Source organism: Malania oleifera, chromosome 8 (genome assembly GCF_029873635.1).
Source record: "Malania oleifera isolate guangnan ecotype guangnan chromosome 8, ASM2987363v1, whole genome shotgun sequence".
Taxonomy (NCBI): domain Eukaryota; kingdom Viridiplantae; phylum Streptophyta; class Magnoliopsida; order Santalales; family Ximeniaceae; genus Malania; species Malania oleifera.
In genome coordinates, this window is record NC_080424.1 from 83,806,808 (window position 1) to 83,821,766 (window position 14,959).

Genomic DNA, 14,959 nt, shown 5'->3' on the forward strand with positions numbered 1-14,959 from the left:
AGGACGTATGGGGGTGCCCGAGATGCCAAGGAGTTAAAGAACTTCTTATTTGATGTGGAACAGTACTTTCGCGTTGTGAGGATGGCCTCAGAACAGGCAAAGGTGGATACTGCAACCATGTACTTGGTTGGTGATGCCAAACTATGGTGGCGTACCAAGTACAGAGAAATTGAAAATGCAAACTGTGTAATTGATAGTTGGGCAGACTTGAGGAGAGCTCAAGGCCCAATTCTTTCCAGAGAACGTTAAGTATAATGCAAGGAGAAAACTGAAAGATCTCAAGCATACGGGGTCAATCAGCGAATATGTGAAACAATTTTCTGCTTTAATGTTGGATATTCGGGATATGTCGGAGAAGGACAAGTTGTTCTATTTTCTAGAGGGGATGAAACCATGGGCAAGGACTGAACTTCATAGACAAAGAGTTCAAGACTTGTCTACCGCACAAGCGGCTGCAGAACGCTTGACAGACTACGCTGGTGATGAGACTACTTCGTCCAAACGATTTGGCGGAGAGGGAAACAGCGGAAAGTCTTTCAAAAATGGCAAAACCAAGGGTGGGGGAGCCGACTCTAAATCATCAACCTCACAGGAAGTTTCGTCGTCTCAAGGGTTCAACACACCCAATGGAAAGGGGAAGAGTAAGATTGAGTGTTTATTGTGTTGAGGTCCTCATAGAGTTTTTAAGTGCCCTCACAAAGCATCACTTAATGTTTTACAGGCTTCCATTGCAGAACAGGCAGTGGAAGGCGATGGGGAAGAGGATGATTCCTCGAGGGTGGGTTCAGTGCAGTTGGTAAACGCATTGGAAAAGCAGGCAAAGACACCGAAAGTTACACGAGCAAAAGGGTTAATGTTTGTGGACTTGAGGATAAACGGGAAGAGTACTCGCGCTATGGTGGATACGGGAGCTACTCATAATTTTGTTTCGCAGTTGGAAGCAGAGAGACTCAACTTATCCTTAGAGAAGGATTCAGGATGCATGAAAGCAGTTAACTCTGTAGCCTAGCCTACTTTGGGAGTAGCCAAGCAAGTGGCTATAAAGCTTGGACAGTGGGAAGGTCATGCCAATTTCACAGCGGTGCCATTGGATGACTATCCAGTCATTCTAGGAATGGAGTTCCTAATGAGGACGAGGGCAGTGCTGATGCCTTTGGCTGGTTCCCTGTGTCTGATGGGAGATCACTCGTGCATGGTACAAGTCGTTGCAACGAAAGGAGACGACGGGAAGTCCTTTTCAGCCATACAACTCAATGAAGGATTGGATCAGGGTGAGCAGACACGTCTAGCCACAGTGGTGGTAGACAAAGAAGTAGGCCAAGAGTTGGAGCGTACGACCATCCAAGCGGTGTTGGATGAGGATAAGGAGGTGTTGCCGGATAAGCTGCCTCAAAATTTGCCTTCACGACGAACTGTGGAGCAAGAGATCGAGTTGTTATCAGGAGTGAAACCACTCGCTAAAGGCCTATGTCGGATTGCGCCTCTTGAGATAGTAGAGTTAGGGAAACAGCTTGATGAAGTGGAAGCGGGATGTGTTCGCCCTTCCAAAATGCCGTTGGGAGCATCGGTGTCATTTCAGACGAAACATGAAAGCATCTACGAAAGGTGTTCGACAGGCTGAGGGGAAACAATCTGGATTTGAAGGAGGAGAATTTCTGTTTCGCTCGGCGGAGCAACAAATTCCTTGGTCAAGTCGTTGAACAAGGTCGTATCCGGAGGGGTATGGAAAAGGTAAAGATGATTCAAGAACGGAAGATCCCCACGATAGTGAAGGAGTTGCGTTCCTTTCTTGGCCTTACTAGATATTGCAGGAAGTTCGTTGAGGGGTATTCGCGGAGAATGACTCCAATGACTGGACTATTGGGAAGGTATTATTGGCCACACATGCGGGATGATGTGGTTGATTATACCAAAACTTGTCTCACTTGCCAACAAGACAAAGGGAAACGGAAGAAGTATGGTACTTTCATGGCCGCACCAAAGTACTGTTCAGCAGAGGGGACAACACAATTGTTCCTTGTGAATGTTGTGAAACTTTGGGGTTTTCCCCAAGTTATTATTTGTGACCAAGATTTAATGTTCACTGACAACTTCTTGACAGAGTTTTTCAGGATATTCAGGTCACATCTTGACATCTCTTCGAGTTATCACCGACAGACAGACGGACAGATGAAGAGATTCAAAGAGCTACTAGATGAGTACTTGTGCCATTGTGTCAACGACAACCAGAAGAATGGCGTGCAACTACTTGATGTGGCTTCATTCTGTGGCAATGCCCAAAGGCGCTCAACAACCAACAAGAGCCCTTTTGAGCTTGTTACAGGTCAGCTGCCGCTGTTACCTCACACGGTGGGCGAGTCGTACAGATGAAAGAGTCCTAGGGCCTACATCTTCACCAGTGAAGGGAGACAAAATGCAAAGTTTGCCTAAGCCTATCTAGAGAAAGCTTCTAAGCAGATGAAGAAGTGGGCAGATCAGGAGAGAAGACCGTAGTTTCATGTCAACTGCCTCAAGCCATTCAACACCAACACCAACAACCTGAGCAGAAGTCAGTCAAACAGCGCAGAGTTGAAGACAGTGCAACCTAACAGATATGATGTTGAAGAGATCCTTGTAGACCAAAAGTTCATATCCTTAAGGAAGAAGCGGCAGAAGTTCCTAGTGAAATGGAAGTGCCTTGATGACAAAGAAATCAACTGGATTTCTGCGGAAGATTTGAAGCCCTTCATGGACAAAGTTGAAGTGTACCTACCGCCAAAAGTCTACGAGGACGTCGACCGCATAAGTGGGGGAGAATGTCACGAGCTAAGCTTGTTCAGGGCATTATGTTTGCCTGTGACCGCTTATCTCGTGTGCTTAGGATGGGTTTTCATCATGTAAATACTTGTATAGGGTTATTTTTTGCTAGTAGAGTCTTTGTAAGCCAAATAAGGCAGTATGACTCCTCGGTCACTTTGATGTTTCCTAGTGCCAGGATGAAAATTACATAAAAACCTCTTTAGGGGAGGGTGAGTGTTCATCAGTCATTGTAAAACTCACTAGCAATTGTCAACGTGCTTAGCCTACTTGCCTCCCTCGCTAAGTACAACATGTCAACTGAAAGTGCTTCGTGGATGAATGTTGGTAAACGATAGGCTGGCTTGTTAAGCAAGAGTGCTTTAACTAGCGCTGCACGGCCCCTTCACAACGGTGTGAAAAGAGGCGGACCGTGACACCGGGCAACGATCGACAAAAGACGGAAGAGAGAGAGAGAGAGAGAGAGAGAGAGAGAGAGAGAGAGAGAGAGAGAGAGTTATATATAAAAAAATACATAACTCTTAAATAACTAAAATATCTCCTCCAAGATATTTATATATAAATATCTAAAAAAATATCTAAAAATATCTCCTCCAAGATATTTATTATTATATTTATTTATTTATTATTTTATTTTATTTTTTGGGTTCGAATTCCTACAATCTCCCCTTATAAGAATTTCATCCTCCAAATTCGCTAATCGTTTCTTAACCCATCATCTTGTCTGATACTGTTCTGACACTAAGAAGAGTCGGCAACTACCCACATAGCAGCCTCATCCCAAATTTATTACTTGCCTCACTTATGGTGGAGGAATACCGTGCTTACAACATAATGTCTCGGGAGTTAACAATACCATACATAAAACTCCTAAAGACCATCCATACATAAACTCATACACAACTAACAACTAAACATACTTACCTTACCTAACATGCATATAACAAACGCTTACCTAATCAACCGTACCGGTCTATCTAACCCTGATCATCACTGAAAAGTTGTGGGTACTTCTGGCGTATTTCTGTTTCTAGTTCCCACGAAGCCTCCTCGATCGCATGATTACACCACAGTACCCTCGCTAAAGGTATTTCCTTCGTATGCAGCTTCTGTACCTTCTGATCCAGAATCTGGATTGGTACCTCCCCGTAAGTCAAAACATCCCCTAACTCTAAGGGTTCATAACTTAGCACGTGCGAAGGATCTAGCAAGTACTTCCTCAGCACTGACATATGAAACACGTCATGAACTCTGAATAGTGCTTAAGGTAATGTCACTTGATAAGCAACCAGGCCTATCCTTTCTAGGATCTCGAATGACCCAATATATCGAGGACTTAACTTCCCCTTCTTCCCAAACCTCTTCACTACCTTCATTGGAGCAATCTTCAGGAATATCATATCTTTTACCTCAAACTCTAGCTCTCGTCGGCGAGTATTTGCATATTCTATGCTGTCCTACTCCTCTCCCTGATCAGCTCGACCTTTGAGGAGGTCTGCTGAATCAGTTCTGATCCTAATATCTGTTGCTCACCTACTTCATCTCAGTACAACAGAAATCGACACCGACGACCATACAATGCCTCTTAAGGTGTCATCTTTATGCTAGCCAAGTAACTGTTATCATACGCAAACTCAACAAACGGTAGATATCGTATCCAACTATCACCAAAGTCCATTACACAAGCCCGCAACATATCCTCTAACGTCTGAATAGTCCTCTCAGACTGTCTATCCGTCTGCGAGTGAAAAGACATATTGAATGTCAGTTGTGATCTCAAGGCATCTTGTAGACTCCTCCAGAAACGAGACGTAAAACGTAAATCTCGATCCGAAACAACACAAACAGGGACACCATGGAGTCGTACAATCTCCTACATATATAACTCTGCCAACCAATTCAAAGAATAGCTGACTCTGATTGGAATGAAATGTGCAGTCTTCGTCAGCCGATCAACTACAAGCCGATCAACTACAACCCCCATAGCATTCTATCTATGCATTGCTGCAGGTAATCCTGTCACAAAATCTATCGAAATGTGCTCTCACTTCCACTTGGGGATTGCAAGTAGCTGAAGTGGTCTTGCTGGCCTCTGGTGCTTTGCCTTGACCTGCTAACACGTTAGGCACCGCTCTACGAATTGGGCGATCTCTCTTTTCATGTTCGACCACCAAAAAGATTCCCTCAGATTCTGGTACATCTTCATATTACCAGAATGTACGGTGTAGAGCAAACGGTGTGCCTCCTCTAAAATGACCCGTTTAATTTCGACGTCATCTGGTATACAAACCCTATTATGGAATCTTAAAATCCCATCACCGAAAATACTGAAATCCGGCTTTAAGCCACTCTGGACTCCTCCCATAACTTCAACCAACTCTGGATCTTTCTTCTGAACTGTTCAGATCTTCTCCTGTAAGGTCAGCTGTACCACCAAACTAGCAAGAATAACCTGGTGATTTTCTTCCACCACTTCTAAGCACAACCTTTCTAGGTCCATACAGATCTGATGCTGAATTCCCACTACAGAGACTGACGCATCCACAGACTTCCGACTCAGAACATCAGTTACCACATTTACTTTTCTGGGTAGTAGCTAATAGTACAATCGTAGTCTTTTATCAACTCAAACCACCTACGTTGTCTCATATTCAGTTCTTTCTGGGTAAAAATGTACTTAAAACTCTTGTGATTAGTAAAAAAATCTCGCACCTTTCACCATACAGCTAGTGCCCCAGATTTTCAATGCAAACATTACAGCTACCAATTCCATATCATATGTCTAGTAATTCTTCTCATACTCTTTAAGTTGACGAGAAGCGTAAACAACCACTCTTCCCTATTGCATAAGAACACAACTGAGACCCTTCTTAGAGGCGTCACTGTAGATAACAAATCCACCATCTCCGGATGGAATGGTTAGAACTGGAGCAGTAACAAGTCGTCGTTTCAGCTCCTGGAAGCAATCATACCTCATGTTCTTCCTCGTGAGTCGCGTCAATGGATCTACTAAACTAGAGAACCCTTCTACAAAATGACGGTAGTAACCTGCAAGACCCAGATCCAATTCTCAGCCCGAATCTGATCCGCACTCCCCACGAAAAGAGGAGGTTTCAGTCTTGTGAACTGGTCAATGGTGCATCCCAACTCAGCAAGGGGATGATCCTGACCCTTATTCGTCCGAACAACCTCAGCCATAAGCTGCTGAGCGAAGTCCCGTAGCACACTAGTAGAGTTACTGCCAGCCTTATGGCCAGCACCTTTACTACTATTGCCTCCAACATTGGCAGTAATATCCTTAGATTCCATCCTGAAAAATAATTGAAGAAATCAATTAGAAGCTTAACCAACTAATACTGCAATACTATAAACTCACTTCCCATAATAACATTCATAATACCGACATACTCTAATGACTCACATTCTCACTCTAACTCGAGTTCCGCCCTTCCACTTAGAAACAAATCCACCAATAGATTGTGATGATTTTCTAAACCCTTCGAATGATCCAGAAAAACACAAAAGTCTGTCAATGGATTTCTGTCCCCTCCCCCCCTAAGCTAAACTCGAAAATCATACTCACATCCCAAACTCTGGTATAGTCTAATCTACAGAATCTAGCAACCTAAGCACTGAGCATATCCATAACCAGGCAGTGCAATTCACATCACACTTTCGGTTGGCTATGAGCTCTAATACCAAACTATAACGTCCTGACCCTTTATACAGCCCCAAAGTGCTACTATGCATACATAATTTGTACAAATCCTGATAACATACATATCTACCCACCCTAAACAGAAACATACGGGTATTTCATAATGATCTGTACTCTTATATATTGCAGAAAATATAAACATTCATATGGATTCTAATAGACATACCAAAGAATCTAACTAGTCCTTACATACATTCATTCATACATAAAACATAAATTGCATTACATTCCCAAAAAGAAACTCATTCTGGCTAAACAACCCAAAACTCATACAAAACTTACGTCAACTAACCAAACTCTACACTCCAAAGTCTTTCTAAAAGACTATGACCAATTTCCTGTAACTCATGAAACAAAGGTTGTAAGATTGGGGTGAGACACTTCTTAGTAAGGAGGAAGATATTACATCAGTGTGTGACTGTACAGTTATATTATTATTTGAAAACGGTTACATAGATTACATATTCTCAATATTGTAATATATATATATATATATATATATATATATATATATATGTACATCCATAAATTTCTAATAATGTATAACCCAACATCATTACAAATGAGAGTTCCCGAGGTTAGGGTAGGGTACAGGCCCATACACTGTACAATCCCTCCGCCCGGTACTCAGACCCATGACTTTACCTATTAAAGCTTTTAAATCATGTATATGCATATTTAGAACACCGTCCAACTTGAAACTATCATAACTATGTCAGTAACTCCCCGTGGCAAGGGTTGTAAAATAAGAAAGCACTGATCGAACTCTGTTCGTGCAGGCATTGTCATGCATCATAACATATTACAGTTCGACTTAGCCATCACCACCCTGATCCCTTTTGATCAGTGGTCCTTCTTACCAAGCCTACTACTAGGTACCCACACTGAAAAATAACTGCGTGTGGTTGCACTATACCTCTATTTTGGCAACGGTACCGAGCCTACATAATATAAGCTTTTTAAGACTTCATATACTATTAAGACAAGTCGCAGTCCCAATATCATATATATAATTTACATTAAAACATAATAACCTGTGCAATTCCAGTATTTTCACAATCTCATTCATGCATACTTTCATTCATACTATGGTAAAAATAAGCTCGTAACCTCTCAGTTTTACCCTTTTCTCATACATAGTACGGTGTCTAACCGGAACCTATTTTTTGCATTTTCTAATAATCACTTGGAACCTTAGTCCCCATAGTTCATATACATACATCTCAAGTCAATATAGATTCAATTCATATCATACGTCACACTTATTTGATTAGCTATACATTTCATATAAACGACTTCATAAAATATCATTTCTACTGCAATTTAAGAGTTTCAAGCAACTCCTACTTTAGTTTTAATGCAAATAAAGTACTTTGAGAAATTTAGAGAACATATGCCAAAAACCCCATTTTTGCCGAAATCGTAAAATCGTGAAAATCGAAAGAATCGGCATTTATACCTGATAAAACTTTACAAATAAGCAGTCAATAAGTACATATAAACATAAGCTATATATTCTGTAGTTTCTTTTTCTAAAAATATACTGAGGTAAACAAATCCCCTTACCTTTATCCCGAAAACTAAAACACGAGCTTATTAATTTGAAACTATAACATGGGATCCTCAAAACCTAAAAACTGAAGAACAATAGTTTAATATTATTCAATCTACTACAGATATACAGAAACAAAAACGAATTCAAATGCTTACCTCGATTTTAGGGAAAATCTCAAAAATATTCAAAATGACGATCTGATTTGCTATAACTGTAGAGTTTCCTTCCCTGATCCACGCAAAAACTTCCGATTGTAGAAACAAACGACGAACGGTGAATGATCATAGAGAGAGAGAGAGAGCTTTTGAACTTTCTTACCTCTTAAACAACCAAAAATGATATTTATAAAGCCTTTGACAGAGTCAAATTCGTCGACGAAACGGCGCCTTCGTCAACGAACCACCTGGACTGTTCGTGGACGAAGCTTTTCCTTCGTCAACGAACCCCATCCGGATATTTTCTTGGTTCGCTCGGTATTTTTTCATCGACAACACTCTGAAATTTTGGCGACGAAGAACTGAAGGGACTTAGTCGACGAATATACTGGCTTCATTGACGAACCCTACTCAAATTCTCTTTTACCCTTTTCTTATTTATTTTCCTTATTTACTGGTTCGGGTCTCTATATATACAAAACTTACATAAACTAAAACAACACTACGCTCCAAAGTCCCTCTAGAAATCTAGGACCGATTTCCTATAGGACCTAAAACAAATGTTGTATATTGGGGTGAGACACTTCTCAGTAAGGCAGATCATATTACATTAGTGTGTGACAACATAAGTTTATTTCAATAAAAGCAGTTAAACATTTAAAACATTCTCAATCCTGTAATATAGGAAATATATATATATATATATATATATATATATATATATATAATTCTAATATATAATTTAGCATCATTACAAGTAAGAGTTCCCGAGATTAGGGTAGGGTACAGGCCCATACACTGTACAATCCCTCCGCTCGGTACTCAACCCTGTGACTTTATCCATTTTAGCTTTTTAATCATGTATATGCATATAAACTCATTCCAACTTTGAAACATCATAACTAAGTCATCTACTGCCCCTATGGCAAAGGTTGTGTGATAATAAAGCTCTGATCTAATCCTGTTCATGCAGGCATTGTCAGACATCATGTTTTCTCCGGTCCGATTTGGCCATCACCACTCTGACCCTTAAGTCGACCAGTGGCCCTTCGTACCAATTGACTATCTCGATACCCACACCAAAGAAACTGTCGTGTGGTTGCACTGTACTTCCTATTTTAGCAACAACACCGCACTTACTCATAATAACGAGTTTTTTAAGACTCTCTGATAATAGGCTTATCTAAACCTTTATTAGTAACAAGTTTTATAAAATGGTTTCAACATCATATATACAATTTATAATAAAAGCTTATTAACCTATTTCATTCCATAAATCATCTAAGCAATTCCAATATTTTTCACAAACTCATTCATACATTCTTATATACATTCATTCTGTGGTATAAACCAGCACACGCACTCTCGGTTTAACCCTTGCATACATAGCGCTCGGTATCTAACCGACATCTCTTTTCTACATTTCCTGATAATAATTGGGAACTCCAATTCCCATATTTCATAAACATGCTTTTCATTTTAATACATTCCTATTTCATATCATATGTCACACTCATTTGATTAAGTATACAATATATAGTAAAATGGTTCATAAAATATCATTTAAGTTGCAAACAAGGGTTTCAAGCATCTCCAACTTTAAGTTTAATGCAAATAAAAGAGTTTTGAGAAGTTTGGAGATCATAGGCCAAAACCCTAGTTTTTACCAAAACTGTAAAATCGTAAAAACAACCATTTTACCTGGTAGAATTTTCTAAATAAACAATCATAACGTACATATAAACATAAGCAACAGTTCTATCGATTTAGTTTTCTAAAATAACTGATGTAAACAAATCTCCTTACCTATTTCTTGAAAAACAACCTGAGACGCTCGAAAACCGAACCCTAACTTTTTCCTAAGTTCGAGAATTTGCTCCACTAAACTTGTAAATATTCACTCCTTAATTCTCGTGGTAACTTTTGATCGTTGAACTGGGCAACGATCGGCAAAAGATTAGAGAGAGAGAGAGAGTTATATATAAAAAAATACATAACTTAACTCTTAAGTAACTAAAATATCTCCTCCAAAATATTTATATATAAATATCTAAAAATATCTCCTCCAAGATATTTCTTATTATATTTATTTATTTATTATTTTATTTTATTTTCTGGGTTTGAGTTCCTACACCATAAATAACACCACAAATTTTGATTAAAATGGTGAAGCACTCATAATGATTAAAATACAACCTATAAAATGAAAATAACAAATAACAAATAACAACGAGCCTTAAGTCCCACTAAATGAGGTCGGCTACATGAATTATTTTCCATCAATTCATCTGATCAAGAATGTTTTCTTCTAAAATTAAAATACGACAAATATTTGAAAATAAAAGACAAAATGTAAGCTTTTTTTTCAGCAATATAGTGCTTTTTCATATTTGTTGCTAGGAATTTGATATTTATTGCTATTTAAGTTTGGTAAGAAAGCCACAATGAAGGAATATAATACTTACAGTTTCAAGCATTAGAGGCCTCCTCTTAAGCACAACACGCCCAGAGACTGCTCCAAAAAATTACTCAAACTAATCATATGTGCACATGCATGGAGAGGAAGGGGTCTTACCATGTTTTATCTAAATGCAACAATCAATAGCCCGTTAATGAATAAGCACACTGCATCATGCTGGAAAGTGCAGTTACATCATATCACCAGAGTAGCATGAGGCGCAAATTCTGGTGATTTACTTGTTCCTCAGCCTATGCACTACGTCCCATGATGAGCACCGTGAAAGCAAACACTCTGGTTGCAATAGTATGGAAAATCAAAAGAACATTGTACATCTGCATAGAGGGCAACTCCAAGATAACCATTAGTGTCAAGAGTGAAAGCTTTAACAAGCATAAAAATATGGTATCTAGTCAAGATGTCTATATAAAGTTCTTAGAAACATGCCACTGATCAAAACTACTGAATCACTGATGATCTTTAGTAAGAGAAATTCGTAAAGAAAGTCAACACAACGATGAGTGATGACACGCCATATGCTATAATCTATATATTTAAAAATCAGAATGTGCTTCTGCACGTGCAATCGATGTTTTGAAAGATGAAAAATTAAAACATGAGGTGAGGCATTTTATGCATTAAAGCATTGAAGAGCATGTCTTTTAGAGAACTTTATGTTTTGACCAAAAAAAAAAGGTAAAGAAATTACAAATATTTTTAAAATAAATAAAATTTGAGAAAATTACAAATTAAAATTTTAAAAGAAAATTAAATATAATTTATAAACTATTAGTTGGTCAATCTAAGTAAACCAACTCGAATTCATTCATTAACCCATGCCAGGAGATAACTATAGTATTACAGAGTTCAAACTACTATTTTAAGATGCAACTCTCAATGTTTGGGAAAATTTAGGTTTAAGAGTCTTGCAGATCAAATCAAATCAGGACAATTCTTCTTTGTTAACTTACTAACTGAAAATTCATACATTTAAAATGCTTAACCCTCAACAAAATAGGTGCAAAAGTGTGCTATTGTACATCTGTGTTAGCTGACTTGCATAATGTGTTTCCCTTTCTACAGTTATGTATTTCAGATTATGCCTCGAGGTGTTTTGGGCATGCATGCATGCCTCATCTTTGGGCAAGCCTATCTCACACCTTTTAAAACATTGTGTATAATTTATAACATTGCTCTCAGGCAAGGCAGTATTGTTGCGCCTTGGAAGTCCTAGTGGGTGTATTAATCATTTCCAGCGGCAGGTGTCAATATTTTATATCATTTTGGTTGTGGAGAGGGGAGAGAATACCCAAACATTTGCGTTTTATTTCTGACCAAAAGCAAGAAGTGGAAAATGATTATAAATTCTGGAGCTAAAGCAGACATGTATGCATACATAACACACTAGACAATCTCAAATAAAGTGGAAGGGAAGTACATGCTCAGTGATATAAGTAGTTTTAAGCAGTAAGAGTAAAATTTACTCCTTGGCCCCCTTAAGTGGTTAAGAGTGGTAGTTGGTAAGGGCTTTTGTTTACACTTAATAGCCTCTATTTAGAAGACAGTTCATAATTGGTTCGTTATTAAATGATCATGTCATGTTTGGTTGCCTCTCTTAATTCTCTCTAAAGTCCTAATATTTGATCAGACAGAGAACTGTATCTTAAAATCATTTAGTGCTCCATGAGCACCTGACACGAATCTCACTCCTTCATTTCCTTCCATGACCTATGCCTCCTCTCCTCTCCCACAGAAAGCCCCATCCTCAGATCTCTTTGCTTGCTCCTCTTGAGTTTTCCTTGTTGTATTGTAAATCATTGTGCTTAGTTTTTTTTAATTTTTTTTAGCAATCGGGATTGCTATTGTGATGTAAATTTCTGTTATTTTGTGATGGCAAAATTTCTTCTGTTATAGTGTTATCTATGAAACTAGGCAATATTTTTTACATGAAAAAAATTGTTTTCTATTATGGAAAATATATGGCAATTTTTTTGTATTTTTTCATAAATTTTATGTTGTCAGAGATCCAAATGAACTCCCAATTTTTAAAGAGTCACAAGTTCGCCGACTGGCATACTTCCTTTACCATTGAAGGTTTGGTTAGCATTTTCAGATTTGGGAGTGTTCACTGCAGAGCATTATGGAATGGTAGGGTTTTTATCAAGGAGCGTGTACCATCAGACTTCAATGAAGTTTAAATTGATGTGCACATTTTGATGTTTAAATATACCATTAACCAAAACTCTAAACAATTAATCTTTAGTTGTTCTGGACAAAGTTGTTAAAACCTAGATCCTACATGGGATTACTAGAAGGGTCACTGAGAGGATCATAGAATTCCACTAACAATATAACATAGCAACAAAAATAATTTTAAGTGTGATTCTTAAAAATTTTAAATAATATAAACCTAAAAAATTGTCCAGCAAGTGTTCAAGACTAGGTAAATGACAAGTAAAGCAGCTTATATGGTAAAGTCTTCATGTAACAAAGAGATCAAGTGTTTGAAGTGTGGCATTCTCAAATCAATTGAACCAGCTTATAATGAGAAAGGAAGAAACACATTCGCTAAAAAAAAATTAAAAGAAAAACATATTTTAACACAAAGTAGTCAACTATAGAATATGAACATCTAAAATCTTATTTTAAAAAGAAAACAAATAACAAAGCCAAACTATCAAGCTAGCTCATTTATGTTTGTGTCAACATTCAGGCGACTACTTGGTTCATTAGCATCACCAAGATGATCATGAGAGACTTCATCAAGCCCATCATTAGGATTATTGTCAGCAACTCAGCATCATCATTATTATCATCAAATGCATTAGTGTATTAAACGTCAGCTTACATGTTCAACCTAGATATTGAAGTTTGAACCACTTAATGATCATCAATCTAAATCTATATTTTTGAGTGCATACCAAACCAAAGAACTTCCGAAGCTGTCCATTCCTTGTACAAGTTATACTGGACAAATACCAAGCCTATAGTGCCAATAATTGAACATAAATTTAAAAGAAAAAAAAAAATAATGCATTGGTTTTTAAGGTCCTACCAATCCAAGCAGCAGAGGATCCTAAAATCCTTGTATGATCCTACTAACTTGCAATTCAATATGGGATCAAGATCATTTGGAAAAAGTAGAATCATACAATCCTATGATCCAGATTGCAATTTTAATGAACATGGTTGCTTAACTTGGTTATGAATTCGGTTCACTGATTCAGAGCTTAAATCAATATTGAGCATTTAACCCAAGTTCCACTTAAGTTATTAAGAGGGGCATCCACTGAAATTTTTATAACAAATATTATAGAAAAAACAAAAGGAAGAGAACAAAAGCTATTCCGTTTCTACAGTAGAATGGATAAAGCAGAGGCGCACACAGTTCCCATATATATAATGGATATAATATAAAAGTAGTGATGGCAAATAATCAGTGTTAAAGGCATTCATTAGAATCTAGCAGAATTGCAATTACACAGGTATGATTGTTTATTAATTGATGTATCATTCTTCCTCATCTGATTGTTTACTGTAAGGCACCACAGGAGAAACTGTTGGCAACGAAACTATAGAGAATTGGGAATGAAAAAGAGCATGATGAAAATTAGCACAAAAAATAAAAAAATGTATTGTATAGAACAATTATAAGATCAATCTACCCACCAAATCCAACCATTCCTCCCCTTACAGTCAGAAAATGCAGTGTTTCATGATGCAGTTGTTATAAATTCACAGCCTGTGGATAGCATGATGCTTTTTTGCAAAATAGTCGGTGCAAAATACAGCTACCATTGGAAAAATAAAAGTACAATGCAACTCCAAATGGAGAAGAGGAGAGGGATTATATTATTATACACTTAGAAGAATGCAAAAGATGTGAAAGGAGATTGTCAGCCCCAAAAAAAAAACTCAACATTCATTTGTCGTTCTATACATTGGCAAAAGGCAGGATTGTTTAGCTTTCTGTGTTTTCTTTTTTCTAGTGGGGGGAAGGGGAGCTCAGAGTATGAATGAAAACTGATATCAACAGGTTAAGCTAATATTTAAATGCTAGTAACTTTCCCAAATGTGCATTTTAATGATAAATGAAGAACTTATTAAAAAATGGTAATGAATATGACCTTATGCAGTCAAACTAACAAGACTTGTAGCCTCATTAGGGCAACCATGAACATCAGAAAACAAATTTGAATGGCCAAAATTGAAGATTTGTTCGCAAGGGGGAAAAATTAAGGATTGAAAAGAACTCAGGATGTCCTCCCTTGGTTCTA

The 14,959-nt window shown here is 37.8% G+C and overlaps 1 long non-coding RNA gene across 3 annotated transcripts in view; it reads right to left on the reverse strand.

Moving 5' to 3' along the window:
* LOC131161884 (uncharacterized) overlaps positions 1 to 14,959 on the reverse strand; it is a 47,744-nt gene that overhangs the window by 13,513 nt on the left and 19,272 nt on the right. For 2 of the 3 annotated variants that reach the window (XR_009138637.1, XR_009138638.1), the window contains exon 3: positions 10,800 to 11,017. This is a non-coding gene — a long non-coding RNA (uncharacterized LOC131161884). Of the gene's footprint in view, positions 1 to 10,616; positions 11,018 to 14,959 lie in introns of those variants that run through there. The other variant, XR_009138636.1, reaches the window with a different exon arrangement.